The sequence below is a fragment of the Neoarius graeffei genome, chromosome 21, assembly GCF_027579695.1.
Source record: "Neoarius graeffei isolate fNeoGra1 chromosome 21, fNeoGra1.pri, whole genome shotgun sequence".
In the NCBI taxonomy this organism is placed as follows: domain Eukaryota; kingdom Metazoa; phylum Chordata; class Actinopteri; order Siluriformes; family Ariidae; genus Neoarius; species Neoarius graeffei.
Window position 1 is genome coordinate 45,471,187 of NC_083589.1, and position 24,128 is coordinate 45,495,314.

Consider the following 24,128-nt stretch of genomic DNA (forward strand, 5'->3'; position numbering starts at 1 on the left):
TAAGCTGATGATGTACAAGTCTGCAAGTACTTGGTTAATTACTATATATATATATATATATATATATATATATATATATATATATATATATATATATATAAATGACTGGTGCTTTGTTATATTGGTCTCTTACAAAATTACAGTTATTCATTCAGTCCAAGTGTATATAGTTGATCAAAGCAAAGATGTACATCAGCAACAGGCTTATGTTTCTACTAATGTCACTGTAGCCAGGCAAAATGTCTTTTCATTCATAAATCAAAATGGCTGCTTCTCCTCAATACATTAGTGCAAAAAGGTCTATTTAAATAGTATATACATGCACAGTACACCTTGGGAAATTATGTAATCATGGTGGAAAGGGACAAAATGTATACCTTACTTATCCAATATGTCTTTATGCTTAAGATTCTTCAGGCAGTGTTTTTGGGGTGGGTGTATTTATGAACATTTATCTCATTAAAAAAAATCATCCACAACCAAGTGCTAAGTGAGTAAGTTTGTTAAGTGTCCGAGTCAAGCTGTGCAGTGTATCATCTGTTTCAACTAAGAGGATTAGCAAAAACCAAAAATGCAGTAAATTCATTACTAGGCAACTTTACTTCCAGATCCGCCAGACATCTGAACACAGGATTACACAAATCTGGCACACAGATAAAAGAACTTGAATGTTTATTGTTGGCTCAAAGTGATCTTAAACATCTAAAGTTCTCGTACTAGAGCAGAGGTCTGGTATAAAGGAGGAAAGAGCAAAGCATGGACCTGCTATCAGTGGTCAGTTCAAGCATGGTATTATTAAGCCCTTAACAGTGCCTACTCTGCTGGGTTCAAATTCGGCTGTGATTAAATATTGCACATAGTAGAAAATAAAAGCAATGGAAATAAATATGGATCGACACATATACACTGAGGACCATTAATGGCAATAAAAATTCAAAATAGCATCCATAAAACTTGAACTCACTTTTTATTTAACACTCACTGTTCGGTATCAAGGTGCAAGTTTTATCAATACGTTGTAGTATAGAATATTTTGTCTAATTAAATTAAAATAAAAAGGGGAAAAATACACCTTTTATCACTCACCTTTCGCTCCCCAGCTCTGCTGCAGTGGTGGTCTCTCCTGGGGCCCCATGCGCACGTGTCTGCAAGACTTCTCAATTACAGCTGTGAACTCTGGGGTCAGCCTCTGTAGAGAGAGAAACAAAGGGCATGACCCTGGGGTCAGAAGTGTTACACTAGGAGCAGGTCGGCCCCCATTCAAACGGTATGCACTGTTTGCTTTGTGTAGGTAAGGACCACTAAAACACTGAGTAATGGGGATTAGCAAGTGATCCCCTTAGGGCTGTCACTCAGAGCCTACGCATGACCTGACGACTTCCATTAGGACCCGAAAAGACAAGTGCTCTCACCCTTCTGTCTCACAAAGCTGACTAGAGCAGTCTATGTATTTTACACGTCACTTACATAATTAATTAATTAATTAATTAATTGATTGATTGATTGATTGATTGATTGATAATCAAACACCAGTTTTTTTTTTACAAAAACTATCTTGAAAAAAGAAATACTAGAAAAATATGTTTTAAATAATTACATGAAGGAAAATGACATTACCATGTATTATCAGCATATAATGCACAAAGGTTAATCTTGTGCTCTAAAAGAGCCACACTCATTACAGCCGAATTAAAAAAAAACCTCTGCTAATTTAATTTAATTTAATTAATACACATTTATATCTAATATCTGCAATTACATTATACTGTATATATTCTATGTAAGATCCTACATATAAACAATAAAACTCAGATCACTTACACAATCACTTTTGCTGTACCAATAACTAAAAAAAACCCTCAGACACACTTCAAATGTACTTTTTGAAAAAAACACTTTTAATTTTGCACTGCTGTACAGCTTCTATTTCAAATGTTCTGCTGATTTCATCAACCATTTCTAAAATGAACTGAAATATGTAATATGAATATTTACATAGCACTTTCCACCTAGTCACTTTCATTCAGACAAAGAAAAAAGCTAAGGACACTTTTTTTTTTTACAAAATACAGTTGCATCACAGTTTTAGATAGTTAGTAATAGTAGTAGTAGTAGCAGTAATAATAATAATAATAATAATAATAATAATAATAATAATAGAATACTCAAATGAAATAGCATGAGATAGCATGAAACTGTGAGTCGAGTAAAGTGAAACAACTGTCCAGTGAACCAACATAAAAATGAATGGACTAACACAACCTTGGGATATCTTTTTATACAAAGGTATTTTAATGTGTTTATTACAAAAAAAGTGTTCATTGAGGAAATCGATTAGTTGTACTTTGTTCGTTAAGGATCAATTGGCATTCAGACACATCATTTTGAGAGGGTGGGGCAGGGCTGCAGTAAAACTCTGAAACAAAATGGAGCAGAGTGAGACAACATGGCGGATGCTTTAAAAAAAATAAACGTGCCTCTCGATATATGAGCAGGAAAGATAGGAAATTGCAAACAATATTCTGCATTATCACAGTATAAAATGAAACAACTATGACGAAGGTTAAAAAAAAAACTCCTGTGCAAGAAGAAGCAAAATGATTTTCAGCATTCATCGCCAGAGTATGCACGAGCTGACTCTGGTGCTTCCAGAGGCACAGAAAATGTTTCTGTTAACTATTAATAGGTCTGATTGTACATGTACAAAACTGACTGTTTGTGACAGAATCCTCAGCACTGTCATTTCTTTTTTCAGTATATAAAAAAATACTCAATTAACTGATAAGGAATATGTAAAATAAAAGTTGTAAATGTGCCATAAAAATCTGCTGAATACTCAGGACTGGGATTTCTTTTCCCTCTCGAAAATACAAGTTGTGTCTGTATTAATTTTTTAAGGGCTTTAACAATTTTATTTTTTCAGGTAAAAATACAAACTTGTTACATTTGTGTTTGCACAAAACATTTTGTTTGTAGATGCTGTTTCATTATTCAGAGGAATAACCCACTTTTAAGGTGTGATCACAAAAAAAGTAAAATTACACAATAAACACACAACTTTAATACATTCAATGAATCAGATATAAATAACTAAAAACTTTCTCCTTAATACAGCAAGTGGAAAGACAAGTTATCATTTCATGGATTTGGACATATGTCACATGTTTTTGATTTCTATTCTGGGTTAATGTCTCATTTCAGCTGAAAAAGAAGGCTAACTGAGGATATTAGACATAAATTTAAATTTGTTTATTTACTAAACATTAATTGGTTTAAATGTACATACAAACTGAAATGTTTTTAGATATGACTGCCCCTGTACAGGATCTCTCTTAAAAGCCATAAAGTCTCTTGATGATAAACTCTGGTTAAAAGAGACTGAATATGCTCTTTATTAAAGCCACATGAATCCTTCAAATTTATCTCCCACTTTTTCCCACAGTGCAGAAAAAAAAAACATTTTATGCTTCACGAAATGCCGTTTATTCTTGTGATATATTTCGGGAAAGACTGTGTTGTGCCCCCTCCTCTCCAATATCTCCAGCAGGATTAGCAATATGAGTTTTCATGCAAAACCGATTAAATAAGATTTTTTAGAAAAATGTTCTCATCATACATATATGATATACAAGATGTTCTGATTTAGTATCACATTAATTCATTTAACTCACTTTCCCTTTAACAACAGGTTGTGCGGCAAGGAAACAAGTACATTTCTTTAAAATGGATGCAATCTTCGATGAAATCACTGTATTACATTGTATTCCTTTCAAAACATGCTCAGATGATAAACAGCACCTTCAGAAAATCCACTTTGTGCATATTTGTACCCAGTAACTGCAGTTCTGTGAATTCCGGTATTATAATTCCAACTTTATTAAAATGCACTTTTGATTTGCATTTGAGTTTCATATATAAAACAGTATAAAATCTAAAAAGAAGAGAACAAATTATCATTGAAGAATGAATTAGGAATTTATAAGATGCCAATTTTTACTCGAAAGCATTGGCCTTTATTACTTTATGTGTCATTATTCATTTTATATATATATATATATATATATATATATATATATATATATATATATATATATAAAATTAACTTTATTTCATTTAACACATTTAGATATTTGTATCATAGTGATAAGTTATTTATACTTGTGCCAACTATTTGAATTCCCATCACAGGGAAGGGGACACATATTAACTTTTGATGTATAAAATTTCTTGTTAGTTATTTTATGTAAATAATTAATATACACATCTACATTTTTAGACATGATATAATATGAATCTAAACAAAAGGCAACTGCACATACATGTGGTTCCAAAACACAGAAATTTATATAATAATAATAATAATAATAATAATAATAATAATAATAACAACAGTTGTTGTGTGACTGTTATTATTATTATTATTGTTGTTATTATTATTATTATTATTATTATGTATTTAATCACATTTTTAAAATAAATAAATAAATAAATAAATAAATCATCAGAACATGTCTCACCTTAAAATGGTGACAATGGGGTAAAGGTAAAAAAATTCCAGACTAACGGTAAAAGTAAGTGCATGCTACAGCTAATTCACGTTGTGGCTCACTGCAACATGGCTCAGTGTCTAGAATCGTCTGTGGCGCACTATGCTTCAGGAGTAGAGCTGATTCTGGGCCATTATCCCACACAGTCATTAACTCTGGCTCTTCCAAAAGCTCAGGCACAGGAGCAGTTGAACAAGAAATAGAGGAAAGGTCATTTAAATTATGGAAAATACCAACAACTCACCGTTGTCTTCTTCATATAGGTAAAAAAAAAAGTTCAAAGAACACTATAGAAGCAACAAAAAGAGAGAAAGTGCTAACTAACCTCTAAAGCTTGAAACACACAAGCCATTACTCTAAGAAAAGGCTGTGCAAATATTTGGGTTAGAACTTAAAACTCCACCCCACTGTTATATATAAAACTGTTATATATATATATAACTGGACCATGGAAGCTTAATAACTTTTAACCTTTACTAAATATTAATGTGCCCATATATAAAGCAGCTCACAAGAAATAGAAATGTGTGATTCTCCTTTTTTACACTGGCTGTTAAATAAAGATCTTATTAGATTCGTTTTATCACCTGACAAACATTTCCAGTCACCTATAAATTATGATGAATTTCTAAAATAAAAAAAAACACTCTAAATAATTTTAAACACAGATCAGGAACTTTTTTCCAATATATAATCAACCCAAAGACATAATTCCCCTACAAACACATGCACAATAATTATTAATGAGTCCCAAAAGCAGGACGATGTTGAAAACTGTTTACTATCATATCTACCTCGTCTGCCAAGGCGCCTGTCCATCCTAGTCTGCTGGTGACAACGGCTATTTTACACGGAGCCTTTTTCATCTCTGTGCATACAGGTCAGGGCTGGAGAGGTGTGTGTGTGGGAGAACAGTAACAGAACTGGCCCTTAAAAGACTCCAGGCCTTTGTAGCTTGTCCTCACATATGCCACGTCACAATCCACCAATATGCACAGAGCGTCCAGGATTTGCCCCAGTCAAGCCCTCCACACCCAATCCCCAACTGCCCACAATATAATAACTGCCCCTGTGGAGTAGCACACAGGAAATGGAGTCTGCCACTTTTACAGGAAGATCAAAGACTCACGCCCACTCATCTATTCAGTGCATGCCACACATCTGATAATTCAAAAAGTTCAATTCGCCAGTTTTTGGGTACCAGAAATTAAATGGGCACACATGTAGCAAATGCGCTGCAGAGACATACAAATATCATGTCTGGCCAAATATCAATGCAAATTTCAGGCAGAGGAGCACCCACACAATCCTCTTAATACACAGGTTCGTTCATCTATCAGAAGCTAGAACAATTAATAAATGTCTGCTCTCTTCCTCTTGCTAGGCAAGTTGTAAATCTGACTATCACTTTGGCAAGTATGCTGCACTTGTCATTCTTTCTCAAGGGCATTAACCCCATTAAATATAATTTTAAAGGGACAATATAGGTCAGCTGAGGAGACTTGTAATTGCAAACACATTATCCTTGTGTCGTCTTTTTTATTATTTTTTTTTAATTGTCTTTGTCGAGGCACTCTCCCAGTGGGTATTCTAACCTTTATTAGGATGAGGTAAGGATAGTGTAATACTAATCTGTTTCCTGTGTCTGTCTTTAAAGTGCATTTACCAAAGTCAAAACTAGTGGATTACAACAGGATGTGACCAGTTCGTTTTAACTTCTAGTCAACGGAAATTGTGTAATAAATATAGCCGATGTATGATGGATATAATAAATATTCTGTCGCAGAGACTGAAATGTAGTTAAGTACCATGACACAGTATTATATAATCAATTTAAATTATTTTTTTAACTTTAATATTAACAGGATTATAAAACCTAATGATTAAAGAACTTAATCACTATATTATGAACCACATATCAGACCACATCTACTGTTCCTTAAAATTCAGAATTTTATTTTTGCTGATAAATCAAGCTAATATATGACAACAAGCACAGTATGAACTTCAGGTTCTGGTGTCCCTGGCACTGTAAAACACTATATGCTGTAGTGTGCCTCAGAGAGGGGTGGCCATGATGAGGGGTGCTATAGATGCCAATAGTCATGAGTATACAGGCCATAACAAAAGCGGCCTTTAGCATGCATGCAGATAAAAGAGCCCCCCCTTTTGTCCTGGCTTTCACACGTCTGGCCATGAGAGAGCAGAACAGTGACAGCCACGGGGTACTGCAGCAACACAGGGACACACACTGCCTTCATGTGGCCATCTATACACACACACACACACACACACACACACACACACACACAAATACACATGTAAAATCACACTAGTCTGTAAACAAGCATGGTCAGGCTTACATGCCACACATACTGTAAGGGAAAATATCCTTAATTTTCTATTTAGTAAGGCAGGACAAATTTGTTATAAAAATCAGTCAATTATAAACAAATTGTGATTTTTATTTGTGTATAAAATTGATTGTGATACATGCTGAGGTGAGAAACCATATTACTTGATAATGCAGTGGTCATCTGATTGCATATTGAATAATTATTAAATAGACAGTACTGCTTTAGGTAAATGATTACTCACAAGTATGGGCAGGTTAAAGGAGGCAAAGCTGTGATAAAGGACATATGGAGGGCACAGAGTGAATGCTCTAGGGAAAGGGACACAGTGTTCACAGTGGGATTAATTATGGGGACCTGAATCTTCAGGTTGTGTCTGCGTCTACATGTCTGAAAAGCTGTGTGTCAGCACTGCAGCCATTCAAACTGCTCACAAACACTTCTGAATAGGGTCCACTTAATCAGGTATGCTCCCTCCTTTCTCTCCCTCCCTCCCTCTCGCTTTCACGTTTCTCTCAGTGCAGACATACAAGCACGCATACATGCACACACATGAACAGCCCCTAATAGGCATGCTGAGGTGTGATAATCAAATTATTCTCAGCATTCGTTGGGGGTTACCAGGGGCCCCTTTCCAGCAACTTATCCCCGATGGGGAGTAAATCATTCTCTAGACATCTGAGGTGTTTCAGCACAAACACACATAAACACTCGCACATGCTCACACATATGCACCAATGTGGAGCTGTTTTTCATGAGGTGGGAGACGAAGTGCTCAAAAGAAAGAGGAGTGGGTTCCTTTTGCACGTTACTCCTTCTCGAGCCCATCTCTATTGACCTGTAAACCTTTGTGACTGGAACAAATGCAAATGGCGCTGACTTGCTCACACAAACTACTAAAGATCTATTCAAATGAGCCCTTGCCAACAATGCGGCAGTGGCCGACCCAGGGAGCAGTGGCAGTCTGCAGGCTTGGAGGCCCAGTCTGGAACAGCCTGATCCATCACACAGCCAGGCCCAGAGCAGTACACTCACATTACTGTTAATCCTATACCTAAAGCCTCAAACAAACACTCTCTATATGAACCAGTGCTTCCTTTATGCTTGATGTAAAAGCCTCCAGTAAGTGACAAATAGCTAAGGATAACTTCTTTCACTGATGAATTACAATAAATAAAAAAGGTGTGTATTTCCTTAAACGCAAACACAACCACAGAATCTTGCACAAATCTATGTAATATAATGACCATATTAACTTTGAGAGATCTATATAATTATATTTTTCACGTCACTGTGTGTTTGTCATAGAGAATCAAAGTTTTTTGTGAAAGGATGCTTTTCTGAAATTGCACCCATGTTCAGAAACTCTGGAACATGGAATCAGTTCTAACAGCTCATATATCTGGCATTGGTGTGCATTCTCTAGAAATACATACAGCATATGAAGTGTACCTAATTCAACAATTTAATGCTTTTTCTTTTTAAGTTAACAAATCTTATATCCTATACAGATCTTAACAAATTTTATATATATATGGTATGCATTTTAATACATTTAATATAAATTTTGGTTTAAACAAATGATATCAAAACTGAAAAATCTCAACAATTGAGCTTCACACCTGATAGCCTAAAATGAAGATGCTACATTTTCAATTTAAATTTCTCTGTAAAAAGTAAAATGGTAAATTTGGTTTTCTTTATATGACATGTGGGGCAGACATTCCACTGCAATTAACAATAGGAATAACTATAGTTAGGTCCATATATATTTGGACACTGACACAAATTTTGTTTTTTTACCTGTTTAATGAAACATATTCAAGTTATAGTTCTATAATGGACATGGATATAAAGTCCAGACTTTCAGCTTTCATTTGAGGGTATCCACATTAAAATTGGATGAAGAGTTTAGGAGTTTCAGCTCCTTAACATGTGCCGCCCTGTTTTTAAAGGGACCAAAAGTAATTGGACAATTGACTCAAAGGCTATTTCATGGGCAGGTGTGGGAAATTCCTTCATTATGTCATTCTCAATTAAGCAGATAAAAGGCCTGGAGTTGATTTGAGGTGTGGTGCTTGCATTTGGAGGATTTTGCTGTGAAGAAAACATGCGGTCAAAGGAGCTCTCCATGCAGGTGAAACAAGCCATCCTTAAAGTGCCATTCCACCATTGGATGTATTTTTTTGGAATAAAATACAATATATTTTATGACAACATGACTAGACAGAGAAATCTTTTAGCTTCAAAATGATATATCAAATATAATTTTTTGACAACGACAAGTATATTAATTTTGCGACCAAAGTCACCTACCCTTTTAATTTCCGCGCGGTAGTGAAACGTGATGTCATCAGCAGGTTCCCCTTCTTGTGTACCACGTCACATGTGACGTGGCACAGATTATCAGCAATGGCGGATAGAACGCGATTGTCAGCTTCGGAAAAGAAGCGAAGGAAAATAGCAAGTGATGCCCAAAGGAGACGGTCGATGGTGAATATCGGCACAGCAATCGACAAGTGGAAATCGCGTTCTATCCGCCATTGCTGATAATCTGTGCCACGTCACACGTGACGTGGTACACAAGAAGGGGAACCTGCCGATGACATCACGTTTCACTACCGCGTGGAAATTAAAAGGGTAGGTGACTTTGGTCGCAAATTTAATATACTTGTCGTTGTCAAAAAATTATGTTTGATATATCATTTTGAAGCTAAAAGATTTCTCTGTCTAGTCATGTTGTCATAAAATATATTGTATTTTATGCCAAAGAATACATCCAATGGTGAAATGGCACTTTAAGCTGCGAAAACAGAAAAAACCCATCCGAGAAATTGCTACAATATTAGGAGTGGCAAAATCTACAGTTTGGTACATCCTGAGAAAGAAAGAAAGCACTGGTGAACTCATCAATGCAAAAAGACCTGGACACTCAAAGAAGACAACAGTAGTGGATGATCGCAGAATAATTTCCAAGGTGAAGAGAAACCCCTTCACAACAGCCAACCAAGTGAACAACACTCTCCAGGAGGTAGGCGTATCAATATCCAAAGCTACCATAAAGAGAAGACTGCATGAAAGTAAATACAGAGGGTTCACTGCATGGTGCAAGCCACTCATAAGCCTCAAGAATAAAAAGGCTAGATTGGACTTTGCTAAAAAACATCTAAAAAAGCCAGCACAGTTCTGGAAGAACATTCTTTGGACAGATGAAACCAAGATCAACCTCTACCAGAATGATGGAAAGAAAAAAGTGTGGCGAAGGCGTGGTACAGCTCATGATCCAAAGCATACCACATCATCTGTAAAACACGGCGGAGGCAGCGTGATGGCTTGGGCATGCATGGCTGCCAGTGGCACTGGGTCACTAGTGTTTATTGATGATGTGACACAGGACAGAAGCAGCCGGATGAATTCTGAGGTATTCAGAGACATACTGTGTGCTCAAATCCAGCCAAACTGATTGGTCGGCGTTTCATAATACAGATGGACAATGACCCAAAACATAAAGCCAAAGCAACCCAGGAGTTTATTAAAGCAAAGAAGTGGAATATTCTTGAATGGCCAAGTCAGTCACCTGATCTCAACCCAATTGAGCATGCATTTCACTTGTTAAAGACTAAACTTCAGACAGAAAGGCCCACAAACAAACAGCAACTGAAAACCGCTGCAGTAAAGGCCTGGCAGAGCGTTAAAAAGGAGGAAACATAGCGTCTGGTGATGTCCATGAGTTCAAGACTTCAGGCAGTCATTGCCAACAAAGGGTTTTCAACCAAGTATTAGAAATGAACATTTTATTTACAATTATTTAATTTGTCCAATTACTTTTGAGCCCCTGAAATGAAGGGATTGTGTTTAAAAAAAATGCTTTAGCTCCTCACATTTTTATGCAATCATTTTGTTCAACCCACTGAATTAAAGCTGAAAGTTTGAACTTCAACTGCATCTGAATTGTTTTGTTCACAATTCATTGTGGTAATGTACAGAACCAAAATTAGAAAAATGTTGCCTCTGTCCAAATATTTATGGACCTAACTGTGCATGCATTATATCTGACTAGTGTGTTGAAAAACTGCTCACTTTATATTGGGCCTTGAACATTTCAAGAGCTTATGAAGGTACTGAGTCAGTGCTTCAGGTCAGTGGAATTTATGGCCAGGAGGCTAATACGGGACAATAAGGGTCAAATTATATCATTCAAACAGAATGACTTATCAGCCACAAGCTAATGTTAAACTGATGGAGCGCACACCACAGAAGTAATATAAGTCACAATTAGACCAACCTGTGATAAATTTTAACCTACAACACTTTTTTAAAGCAGTTTCTTCCTGTGTATATTATATCGCCTATATATAAAACAGATTGGCCATCTGCTGATCGATATGGTATGTATTTTAATACATTTTATATACATTTTGGTTTAAACAAATGATATAAAAACTGAAAAATCTCAACAATTTAGCTTCACACCTGATAGCCTAAAATGAAGATGCTACATTTTCAATTTAAATTTCTCTGTAAAAAGTAAAATGGTAAATTTGGTTCTCTTTATATGACATGTGGGGCAGACATTCCACTGTGATTAACAATAGGAATAACTACATGCATTATATCTGACTAGTGTGTTGAAAAACTGCTCTCTTTATATTGGGCCTTGAAAATTTCAAGAGCTCATGAAGGTACTGAGTCAGTGCTTCGGGTCAGTGGAATTTATGGCCAGGAGTCTAATACGGGATGATAAGGGTCAAATTATATCATTCAAACAGAATGACTTATCAGCCACAAGCTGATGTTAAACTGATGGAGTGCGCACCACAGAAGTAATATAAGTCACAATTAGACCAACCTGTGATAAATTTTAACCTACAACACTTTTTTAAAGCTGTTTCTTCCTGTGTATACCATATTATATCGCCTATATATAAAACAGATTGGCCATCTGCCGATCAATCAAAAACAGTTAATTAGAAGGTATACCTGATTGCACAAAGCAAGTACATTTTATGATATTCTGAAGCAATAAATACTGAGATCCCCTGCCACATAGTGCTGAAGAAAAGTTGGAAATATTTCTACATAAACCCCCCTGCAGATATCTAAATGCAGCATTGTCCTTAATAATAATAATAATAATAATAATAATAATAATAATAATAATAATTATTATTATTATTATTATTATTATTATTATTATTATACAAACCAAACACACACTCTCTCTCTCTCTCTCTCTCTCTCTCTCTCTCTCTCTCACACACACACACACACACACACACACACACACACACACACACACACAAAGTGAGAAGAGCACCAGTTGTGCTAGAGACATCCCAACACCAAATAAGGGACGGTATGTTGATATTGAAATTAAAACTGAAAACAATGATTTGTAAATAATCTTTGAACTGTACTGCATTCAAAACAACACAGCAGTACATTATTTGATCTTTTACCTTGTGAATTTTTTTGGGGTTTTTTTTCAAAATAAACACATTTAAATTTTGATTCCTGCAACACATTTTATTAAAGCATTTACCACTTTATAATATTGCTATTCCTTCTCACAACACTTAAAAGATGTTTAGGGACTAAAGACACCAAGTGATGAAACGTTTCAGGTGTTATTTTGTTCCGTTCTTCCTGCACACAGGTCTTAGGATATGCAAGAGTACGGGGTCATCGTTGTCATATTTTTCATTTCAAAATTCTCCACACATTCTCTATTGGGGACAGACACCCTTTTCTTCCACAGCCATGCCTTTATAATGTGTGCAGAATGTGGTTTTGCATTGTCTTGTTGAAATATCCCTGGAAAAGATGTCAGTTTGAAGGCACCAAACGTTGCTCCAAAATCTCAATGTACTTTTCTGCATTAATGCTGCCATTACAGCAGTGCAAGTTACCTTTGCCAAGGGCACTGACACAACCCCATACCATGATAGACCCTGGTTTTTGGACTTGTTTTTGGTTCAGAGAATATGGCATCCATTTCTTCCAAAAAAAAAGTCATGGAATACTGATTCATCTGACAATACACATTTCCACTGTGTGATGGTCTATAGCAGGTGTCTCTGAGCCCAGAGAAGTCGACAGTGTTTCTGGACATATAATGCTTCCTTTTTTGCACAGTAAAGTTTTAACTGGCATTTGTTGATGTAACTCTGTATTGTAGTGCTTGACAAAGGTTTGCCAAAGTAATCCCAAGCCCATGTGGTTATATCAGCTATAGATGAATGGCAGTTCTTTATGCAGTGCCGTCTGAGGGATTGGCGATCACGGGTGTTCAGCTTAGGCTTGTGCCCTTGCCCTTTACACACATTCCCTGAATCGTTTAATGATATGAAGCAATGTAGAGGGTGAAATATCCAAACCCCTTCCTATCTTTCTTTAAGGAACATTGCTATTAAAGATTTCAATATTTTTCTCATGCGTTTGTTGACAAAATAGTGATCCTCCGCCCATCTTTGTTCCTCAAAGTTTAGGCCTTTCCTGAATACTGATTTTGTATTAAATCAAAATTACAATCACCTGTTGACATCAACTGTTTCAAATCACATCATTATTGAAATGTTTTACCTCATTACTAGCCCTAAATTGCTCCAGTCACAACTTTTTTTCGAATGTGTTGCAGGCCTGAAATGCAGGATTGGATGTATATTAACAAAGGAAATTAAGTTAACCAGACAAAACATGAAATATCTTGGGATCATTCTGTCTGCAATAAAATACAAGTCAAAGTAAATATAGAAATCACTGCTTTTTTATTTATTTGCATTTTCCATACCGTCCCAACTTTTTCTGATATGGGGCTGTAAAAGCACATCCCTTCCCCTTACATTATGCTTGGTTTTGCCATCATCAGAGCTCTACCTAACTCTCTCTCTCTCCTAACATGAGATTGAACCCCAAGAGAGGAATTACATGGAGTATAACAACATCTGGGAGACACCTGCAAATGGCACTGGACCTGAAAGTCATCTGCAGCATACAAGCTGAGATAGCGAAATGAGGAAAGATGGTCAGAAGATGTGAGAGAGATGGTGAGATAATAGAGTGGTCTGGAAGGGTACATTGAAATACATCGGAAGCTCCACCTGTCTGGCATTCTCACCCTGTCTGGCATACTTGCCCTCCTCCTCTTTCAACTCTCTTGCACTCATGAGAAATGTAGATGAAAAGTGCTGTGCTCCAGTTTGAAATTCATTTTGGGGTTCAGCTGCAAGTACATTACAGCACTGCGTCTGATAAAGCAATAAGCTTATCTGCCAAAAAAAGAGGAGTGTTTTGAGGAAGTTATTTATAGGCTGCAGATTTTAAAAGAAATATTATGAGGTATTTGTATTAGTTACATTAAGCAAGAGGAAACTCAACAACAATAACAACAACAACAATAATAATAATAATGTAAAAACAAAGGTAATAAATGCATGATAACGCTAAAACTTTTATGGAGAGAGAACATCAGTAATTGGTAATTGCTCTGCAATGATGACAGATTGCAATGTCTAATCATGCCAATTAATGGCATATAGAAAATACAAACATTTGAACAGAGTGATATATTGAGCAGAGTAAGACTACTTAAAAATAACCATGGTATATCAGATGAAATGTTTCTGATAAAAAACTAACTGTTTGCAATAAATTGCCTCTTAATCAGTCAGTAAAAATCTGGTAATCATCAAACACATGGGACATCATGACCTAAAGTTTGACCTCAGCCTAATTTTCATAATTTTCATTACCCTTAATTTTCATTACCCTTACATACATAATGAAATTAGATACTGTGTCTTAAGTGATTTTCTTTATTTATCTCTCCGACTTGTAAAACAGGAATGTAGAATGGAACGAGAAGGAAAGAACCTTCTTAAAGGATTCATGAACTTTCTTTTAACTCTGGACTTCGGCTACTCACTGTAGCCTAAAAAATAGATGTTTTCATGGCAGTATGAAAAAACTGCAAGTTCAGCCAAAATAGACAATAAAGCAGTATAGGGAGCTAAAACACATGCCAGATTGCAGAGGGCCGATTCAGAGAAGAGGCCCAGCCACCCCTCTAACACCCCCCCCCCCCCCCCCCCCTTAAAAAGATCCACAGTGGAAAGAAAAGCCTTCTCCCTGTCCTCAGATGAACTTGAACATGAGCTTCCTGTTAAACCCTGGGAGGAAACACCCAGCGCAGCAAACTCACACTCACAGAGGAAGGCCTTCACTGCTGAATTCTTTACTGCCTACAAAATTAGGTCAAGCACTTAAGAACTCCTTGATCAGAAAAAAAGTTCGACCTCACTCTCACTTTCCCTCTAACAGATGCATATGCACACACACACACACACACACACACACACACACACACACACACACACACACACACACAAATCCCCTGTGCACAAACACAGTATGTGATGCAATGTCTTTACATCTCATGTGTAAACCACATCTCTGTGACAAGGGGAATATGTGTAACACTCTGAATCTGAGTGGCTAATTTACTGTTCCCTGCCCTGTAATGCTTTGTAATGATCACGACTGCCATCCAGCTCGATGCAGACACATTCCTTCTGCAGTCGCGGGCCTGTTCACACTCATATCTCTACAACTCCCTCAGTGTCAGTCTCAGCCTATTATAGCCCCATGCACATATCACACTACTACTCACACACATAACTGGGCCTGAGTGCATGCATGTGACAGGTGAACTGTCATCATCATTTTATTTTCACTCACAGCTGGATTTTAGACATGGTTAGCCAACATAAACCAGATTATAAAGAGGCCGACTGAGGTTTTGCATGCTTTTTTAGATTTCAAATTCTGTGTCACACTAATATCCTGGAGGGCTCTATTTCACATTTCACATGTTCCTGATAACACCGTAAGCAGCAACCTTGAGCCATATCAAAGAAATCACCAGATTACAGCACTGCGGCCAGGTCATGTTGACACATTACATACTTGGCCTCTATTCTTTGGTGAAAAAAATATTTTTTTCTTTAAGGGAACAGGAAGCAGTGTGACCAAGAGAAAAAGCAGGGGTGCAGTAGAGAGAAGGTCAGACAGAAACTGAGAAAGAGTTCAGCAATAGCATGCCAATTTTCTGTCATCCGTTGTTACAGCGGAGAGTTTGGGGAGACATTCCTGTGGGATTGACAGCTTGGTATGGCCAGAGCTCCAGCAGCTAGTCGTGGAAAGACACTTCCAGTGCACACACAGCACAAATTCAGCCAGCTGTACTGCATGCTCGTTGGCCTCGGTCACTGTGTATCAGCCTCTCCAGAGTCCTCACACAGGTTCCTCAGCTCTGAACTGCCAGCATACATTAACTTACGGAACATGCTAAACAATATCCAAGTTAAAAACTAATAAATTCAATCTGTATGCTAAGCTTCTTAATAACAATATAAATGGACCCTTTATCAATTAACCCATGAATGCAATCTGAGCAAAAAAATAAAAAATAAAATAAAATAAAAAAATCTGTAGGCTGTTTAAATTGTAATAAAATATTATGCCAACTTTTAGCCTAGATTATACTTCAAAGAGATTTACAAAAGATGTAAGCTGAAAGACATTATTTGGCAAATAGAGCTGAGCACTGACTGGCAACATTAAAGTGAGTAAAAACTGATTGCAGAGATGTCAAAAGCCATGTCATCTTGCTGTGCTGAAATTGCACTGTTGAAATCATCAGCACTTTAGTCGTCAAATCACTAGCTTGAAAGGTAAATGGGCAGAATAGCTAAGTCCTTCAGTTCTTCATGTGAAATATACTTTACATTAAGTAATAGTCTTTTAGTAAAAGTCTTTTACGTTCTTACAGTAAGATATCCATGTTGCCAGGAGTAGGAAGTAGTACTGAGTGTAATTTCAACAGAAAAGGAAGGCCTTTTTATCTGCTTGTAGACTGTTATGAATTTTGTACATCTATTCCCCATGTAGCATTCCATATTACTTCCATTAAGCACTAAGCATATTGCTTAATATTTCATTAATGGAAAAGCCTATATAATGTACCTCTAGAATTCCAGTGATAAACCAGAGAGTTAAAAGCATGATTATTATATTGGTAACCACAGAATTAAAAGCATTATTATTACATTGGTAACCGCAGAGTTAAAAGCATGATTATTACATTAGTAACCTCAGAGCGGCAGGGTAAGACTCCACATGGTGCACTAGAATGGTTCAGGTTGTAATATATGTCTACGTATTCAAAGCATTTTTTCTTTGTGTCTTTTTGGAAGCTACACTTCCTGCTTGAACAATTTATGTGTACAGCTACAAGATATTACATGATCTGCCAAATCATGAATCAGTACTAAAAGTTTCTCTTTTATCTGGCACTTTGGTGAAAATTAGGTTAACCACATATACTTAATTATGTAGGGATACTATTTTTCTGTATTGTTTGAAAAAAAAATAAAAGTGTGATCTTTGAACTCACAGATAAACTTCATTTTTATAAGATTCTATCTGCTGACCAATCATCACTCAGGATCAACATGCAACATTAGCAGCTGTGGCCAATCAATGTTTGTGTTCTTTTCATGCTCAGACAGAAGAGAGCACACTCAGGGTCCTAGAATTGCAAGCGTGAGGACAAAAAAAAGTTTTAGCTGCAGATGTTCTATCTTTGCTTGCTGGGTTTAATTTTAAAAAATTTAAAAATTAAAAAATTAAAAAATTAAAAAACCATTATAAAAGGCTTTAGTTGTAGCTAAAGAATAAAATAATCATGAAATACTTCTAACATTAGTTAGCTATATGCAGAATGCTTAGTTCGTTGAACCTTCCAGTGTAACAGACCGAAGGTCAGCTAGCAGACTTTACAAGCGTTTTTACAGTGTGTGTTGCTGCACAAAAACATGCAGTGTATGTTCTACTGTATTTTTATATTTTTAAAACTAAATTTTAAGGTCAAATATATTGTTTAGGTACAACTTTTGAAAATTTTCCCTTAAATAGCTTGCAGTTCAGCTCCTCGGTAATACATTGAAAAAATTAGTCAAAAGTGTGTATGATTATAATATGGTCTTAATAATTCAGTCTTAAAAATTTATTTATTTGCTGAGTCATTCCCTTTACTAGTCATTTATTGAGGTTCACAATTTGTTTAATGAGACTTAGCCAGACAGAACATTATTTTAAAAAAAAAAAAAAATATATATATATATATATATATATATATATATATATATATATATATATATATATATATAGTACTTGAGCTTACAAAAATTTATATGGATTTATCGGTGATTGGCCAATGTTCAAAAATCCACTTTCTAAATATCTCAGAATTTTGATAAATATAAATTAAAATGTAGCCCTTGATGAGCTGTAAATTTAGAGTTCAGTACCTTAGAGTTTTGCTGGCTAGAATGTCAAAAACCTCAATAGCGTATATATTAAAAGCAGGTCATCCCCAGGAGAGAACCTTATAATACTAAATCCATAAAAACAAACAAACAAAAAACAAGCAAACAAACAAACAGATAAAATTAACAATTGAGATAGGATGTCTGTTTCTTATAACACGCACACGCGCGCGCGTGTGCACGCACACACACACACACAAACTAGTCTTCACTATTCTCACTAGTGCACCACTCCACCAATAACAATCCACCCATAACCAAATAACCCAGAACACCAGCCAAGCAGTCAGACAAATGCACTTTACATGAGACTCAATAAAGCTCTGATGAAGATTGTTCAGGCAGGGTGTAAGACATTTGTAAGGAACTTAAAAGTAAGTTAGCTTACTTAGTCAGCCAGAACAAAAGACGAAGAAACAGAGTAAATGTGTAACATCCTCAGAATACTGCAGGTAGTCTGCAAGCAACACTCAACAATGTCCTAGAGAATGATAATTAACAGTGTAGTGCATGCATACGTGCACGTATATGTGTGTGCATGTGTATGCGCGTGTGTTTGCATGTATGGATTATCAAAGGTCCTCTCTGAACACAATTAGTCCCAACTCATGAAATAACCTTATAAAACACCCATGCATCACACAAGACATCCAAAAAAATACCAAATGTTGACCATAAAAGAAAATATTGATTCTTGATCATAAAACCAAATGAGCTGTTTTGTTCACCAATCACAAGGAACACAGGAAATAACTTTACCAGTGTAAACTCCATAAAATGATTACCTTTAAAATGAAAATGGACTAATACCTTAATAAATTCCTAAACTGGGTATGAATCTCTGTGTGGCTAAATACACCTTCCTAACATTATCACTGAAAAGTGATTATGATAATCCTCATCTTCATAAATTATACACAATCTACATGATATTATATGTACTGTTGATGTGGACTACAAATAAGGGTTAAATTTAAGAAACGATGAGGAAAATCTTACCTGATCAAGAAGCTGGCAAACAACGAAAGGGCTGCATGTAGGGTTACGCCATTTTAAGCAACACTGTCAGACACGCACGCACGCACACACACACACACACACACCAGATTTAAAAAACAAAACAAAACTGGTTCTCACTAACTACATGTAAACTAATCTACACTTCCCTAGAACCCAATGAGCGTAATGATGCAAGCTTGCTCCCAAGATTATAATTATTGTCTACAAATTTCACCCTGCAAGTCAAAAGCAAACCCTGAGGAGTGCTGAAGCACAAGCAACTTTCTTTCTAAGTTAATGACTACTAAACACAATCTACTGTATAAAGTAGTTTCCCTTTACAACTAAATAATTCCTCAAGCAACCTCTTCTCTCACAAGACTGCGGGACAATTAGTCACTGACAAATACTAACCAAGCCACCGTGGATATACTCTGAGTAAAATACATCCTCTTGTTGGGCTAGTAATAAGATATTGTGGCAGCTTGTAGCCGCCTATTGAATTTCTCACATGAAATAGCTTATTTTAAAAGAAAACAGCTCCTTTATCGCTTATAAGTGCACTAATCAATAGCGCATTCATGTATACAAGACATTGTCATCATTTGGTTAAGCAGTTATATGGCCTTTAACCTCTTTATTACAGTTTGATTTGTGTCAGGAATTACCAAGCTCTGAGTCATTATGACTAGGCCCTGAAAATATAACCCTTTCCTTGACACATTATTTTTTTGGTTATAGATTACAAATTTATATAAAGCTTAGGTTTCTGATAAAATGACCTGGGACAGGAGATAAGACTTTCTTTGGATAAATAACCTGCAAACTGGAAGCTGAGCTGCATCTGTTTGGAAATCAGCTATAATGAGATAATATATGCAAAATAAAATACAATTACAGGAAATAAACATCACCAAGCACTGTTGTGTGTGTGTGTGTGAGAGAGAGAGAGAGAGAGAGAGAGAGAAAGAAACTCGCTATATTAGTCTAATACAGCCAGCCAGCCCCCTCCCTCTCTAAGCTTGATTAGGTAAATTGGTCTGTTATTATGTAAATAAAAAAAATTATAATTAGTTTTAAAAAAAAAACTTACACGGAGATGATGTGGGGGTTTTACGAGGCGGTTTTGGAGTTCAAGTTCAAGAGCGAAGAGAAGAAAAGAGGAGAGGAGAGGAGAGGAGAGACGGTAGCTCGCGGTCTCCAGGCGGTGAAGCTGTCATTCTTCTCCATGGCGAATTCCTGTCGTCCCGGTTACTTTTGTTGAGCGCGAGCTCCTCAGCAACGACGACAGAGACGAGCGCGAGCAAAAAGCACAGCGACCCGGGTCGCAAAAAAAAACAAAAAAAAACGCCTACGACTGACGTCGAGAGATGGTCTCTTTCAAGCACTCTAGCGTAATAACGATAGCGTTTTCTTTCTTGCTTTCTTTCCCCTCCTATAGGTCGCGGCATCCGGCAGCCCAAACCGGTCTGACAGCGTTCTCTGGTGAACCAGCTCACCCAAGTTCAACTGAGGTGACGTGAGATTCACAGCGACCCGTTAGACAAGATCCCGTATATAGATAGACAAGCTACTTCCCCGGAAGAATAATAACAATAATGCACGCGCGGTATCTGGCTCCACAGTGCTGCAGCTCGGCTCGTGAGATGTGTAATGGTGCTCGCGCACTACGAGTCTGCTTCACACCCAAAAACCCACGAAGAAGAGACGTGTAACAGTGCCTGAGCTCGTCTCCATTTCATATGTCTCTTAAAAGAAAAAAAAAGGTTTCAAGTAAACACCAAACACACAAATTCCCCTATAATAAAACGCTGACTTTCAGTCTGAGTCATTTAGTCCAGGAAGTCTGTGCTAAATGAAGTCTCAGAAAGTTTGTGTGCGTGTGTGTGTGTGTTTAAAAAAAAAAAAAAGGCTTTGCTAAACACAAACTGAGGCGGATTTTATTTAGTCTATTACTTACTAGACTAAATCAAGGTCTAATATAGACCGAAAGGGATCTAGTGAATGGACAGGAAACAGGCCTTTTTTTTTTTTTTTTTTGCTACGCCCAAAACAAGTTGCATCTTTACTGCCTCCTTTGAGAAATAAGCTCCAGTTAAAAATTTGTGACTCATACAAAGACAGAAAAAAAAGGATTAAAAGAATAATAAAAGCAGGAGCATACAGCAGAGCTCGGTAAGATGAGATTTACTTTCGGTAAAATGATATTTAATCTCGGCTGAGGTAGAGTTCCTCTCTCTCTCTCTCTCCACCAATTAAGTGCGTCATCTAAATGAATGTACAGCTCCTTAGGTGGTTTGGCAAAGAGCGCTTCTTCATCTCTCTTTGCACAGAGTCACCTCAGGGATTTTACTTACTGCTAAAAAAAAAAACCAACAACAATGCTGTATCCGTCTTATAAACAGGTTTATCATGAGGGATCTGTTTATTTTCAGGTATTGCATCACCAGTGTTTTCATAAAATAAATATTTACCTTTACCATCTATTAAATTAATACCATATCAAGGTTTTCATAAGCTAAGTGAGTGTTCTATAAAATAAAGCTGAACTCATGGCCTTAAATGTTATTAGCGTTTAGTAGCCTTCTTTTTTGGATTCCTCTCTAAAATATGTGAAGTAATAGGCTATTTGCATTGCTTCTTACAGGTATTCAAATCAATCAATCAATCAATCAATCAATCAATCAATCAATCAATCAATCCTCAAGCCACCAATAGTACCCCCTTTGTAGTTTTATTATATCTTTTACCTCTAAAGGTTCAAAATGCACCTTGAAGCATGACTATGAAAGGTTAATTAAGGTCCAATTATGTACCTTAAATCTTTATTATCTCCTAGTTTCCAGGTGAAAAATACATATAAAAGCAACAAAAGACAAGAGTACCACCCCAGCGACAATGAAAGTGTACCCCCCAAACTCTGTTCCTGAAATAAATTATTGTTTTTAATTGATTTGTTATATTACATGGGTGAAACTGAATTAATTATTGATCAAGGTAAAATAATGTGCCGATATCTGGTACAAAACAATTTTGTAAAGAAAAGAGGATGATAATAAATGATCTTTTTTTTTTTGGACTAATCTTGTAAAAACACTGATACTAACAACAGCATGTCAATCTGTACAGTGTAAGATTATTCAAATTAATATAAAACATGATTTTTTAAACATTTTTGTTTTTAGTGCTAATTGTCAAAAAAATTTAACTCAATACTTTTCTATTCTAAATTTCATGTTATTTACTAAAACCAGACTTTTTTTTTTTACATCAAGACACAGATGAAGATGTGAAAGCAAAGATTAGTCATTTAGCTTGTCAACAACTTACTTCTGTTCTGTAAGGTAATAGCTTGTTTAAGAGAAGTACAGTACACAGTCAGTAAACTCCTGTATCTACTCATACACAGAAAAGAAATGAGATTAAACATCTGACTTAGGTTCTTCCTCTCTGTGTGTGTGTGTGTGTGTGTGTGTGTTTTAAAAGCAGGGATTACAGGAGGTAAGTTATGAGGTTCATAACATATTACTCATCTCTGCCTGAAAATATACTGTGGTTAATTCCCAGACAGACAGACAGACAGACAGACAGACAGACAGATAGATAGATAGATAGATAGATAGATAGATAGATAGATAGATAGATAGATAGATAGGCAAACAAAGTGAACAAATTCTCCATGGTGTATCTGTGTACAAAACAAACAAATTACCCACTTCCAAATTCATACGAAACAAAATTACACGCACCACATTTTAGTTATCAAATAGTAGTAACCTCAGATTATTTATTGCCTTTAAAGGATCAAACTTCCTCCAGCAATTTCAATAAAATGATCACATTTCTGTACCCAGGTGGTACATCTCAGCCTAGACAAGTTAGCACCGACAAATTGCACCCACTCTTATGACATATGTCAATCACTATAAGAACCTGTCTTGGGAAGGGTTCTAGTGTCAAGCGGCCTTGTCTGCAGTGCTCAGAGGCTGTCTTTTGTCTTTAACTAATTACAGATTCAGACACAACATTGCTTGCATAATAAGCAACCCCCAGTGGCACAGCCTCAACAGACCTCAACAAAAGCAAAGTCAAAAACATGCTGCCATCAACTTATATTTCCACCTGACTAAAACGAGGCACTGGTCATCAGTGAAGATGAAAGATGGAAATACACTGAAAGCCAACTTTAGTACCAGAACTTTATCCACTTCTCACCCCCACAGAGTGAAAGCACAGGAGGGTGGGGAGCAGCGGGGCCTGGGCTGTGCTAATTTGCAATCAGACACTCGCTTTGAGTTCTCCTTCTTCTCCTTCTATGCCCCCAGACAGTGTAAATGGCAGCTGAGACAAAGCTCCCATTCTCTCCATGAGGGCCCTCTTAGTTTTATTTCAGGCCAGTGCTCTCAGACAGGGCATTCTGGGAAAACCAGGAGATGGCAGTGGCAAAGGGGGTGGGACCCAGAGAAAGAGAGAAAGAGAGCAAGATCTTGTGGCAGCACCCAACCCTAACAGCCAAGGGGCATGCTGCAATGCCACACCCTAAACACTTAGTGATCTTCTAATGATCGGCATTAGAACTAAGCATTAGCTGGTAATTTAATTGCAGTATTTCAAATTCAAGGTCATGTTTGTTATTGTCATCTATATGGCAGTCCTGTGGTAAACTGCTGCAATAATCATCTGAGACTCAAGCCTACAGTACAAAATTTGAAACTTTGTGACTTACAGTACAGTAAGTATAGCAGTGTTTGATAAGCTTTAAAAGGCCTTAATATACTAGTATTTTAAGAAACAATGTGAAGACTTATCAGAAAAAGCTTTGTTTTCCTTCCAGGATGCAA

The 24,128-nt window shown here is 36.5% G+C and overlaps 1 long non-coding RNA gene across 1 annotated transcript; it reads right to left on the reverse strand.

Moving 5' to 3' along the window:
• Positions 1–113: 113 nt before the first annotated feature.
• Positions 114–21,181, reverse strand: LOC132869790 (uncharacterized). The gene is made up of 3 exons (XR_009651009.1): positions 20,381–21,181; positions 19,288–19,350; positions 114–1,189 (listed from the first exon to the last, which is right to left on the reverse strand). It is a non-coding gene; the product is annotated as an uncharacterized LOC132869790 (long non-coding RNA).
• Positions 21,182–24,128: the final 2,947 nt, after the last annotated feature.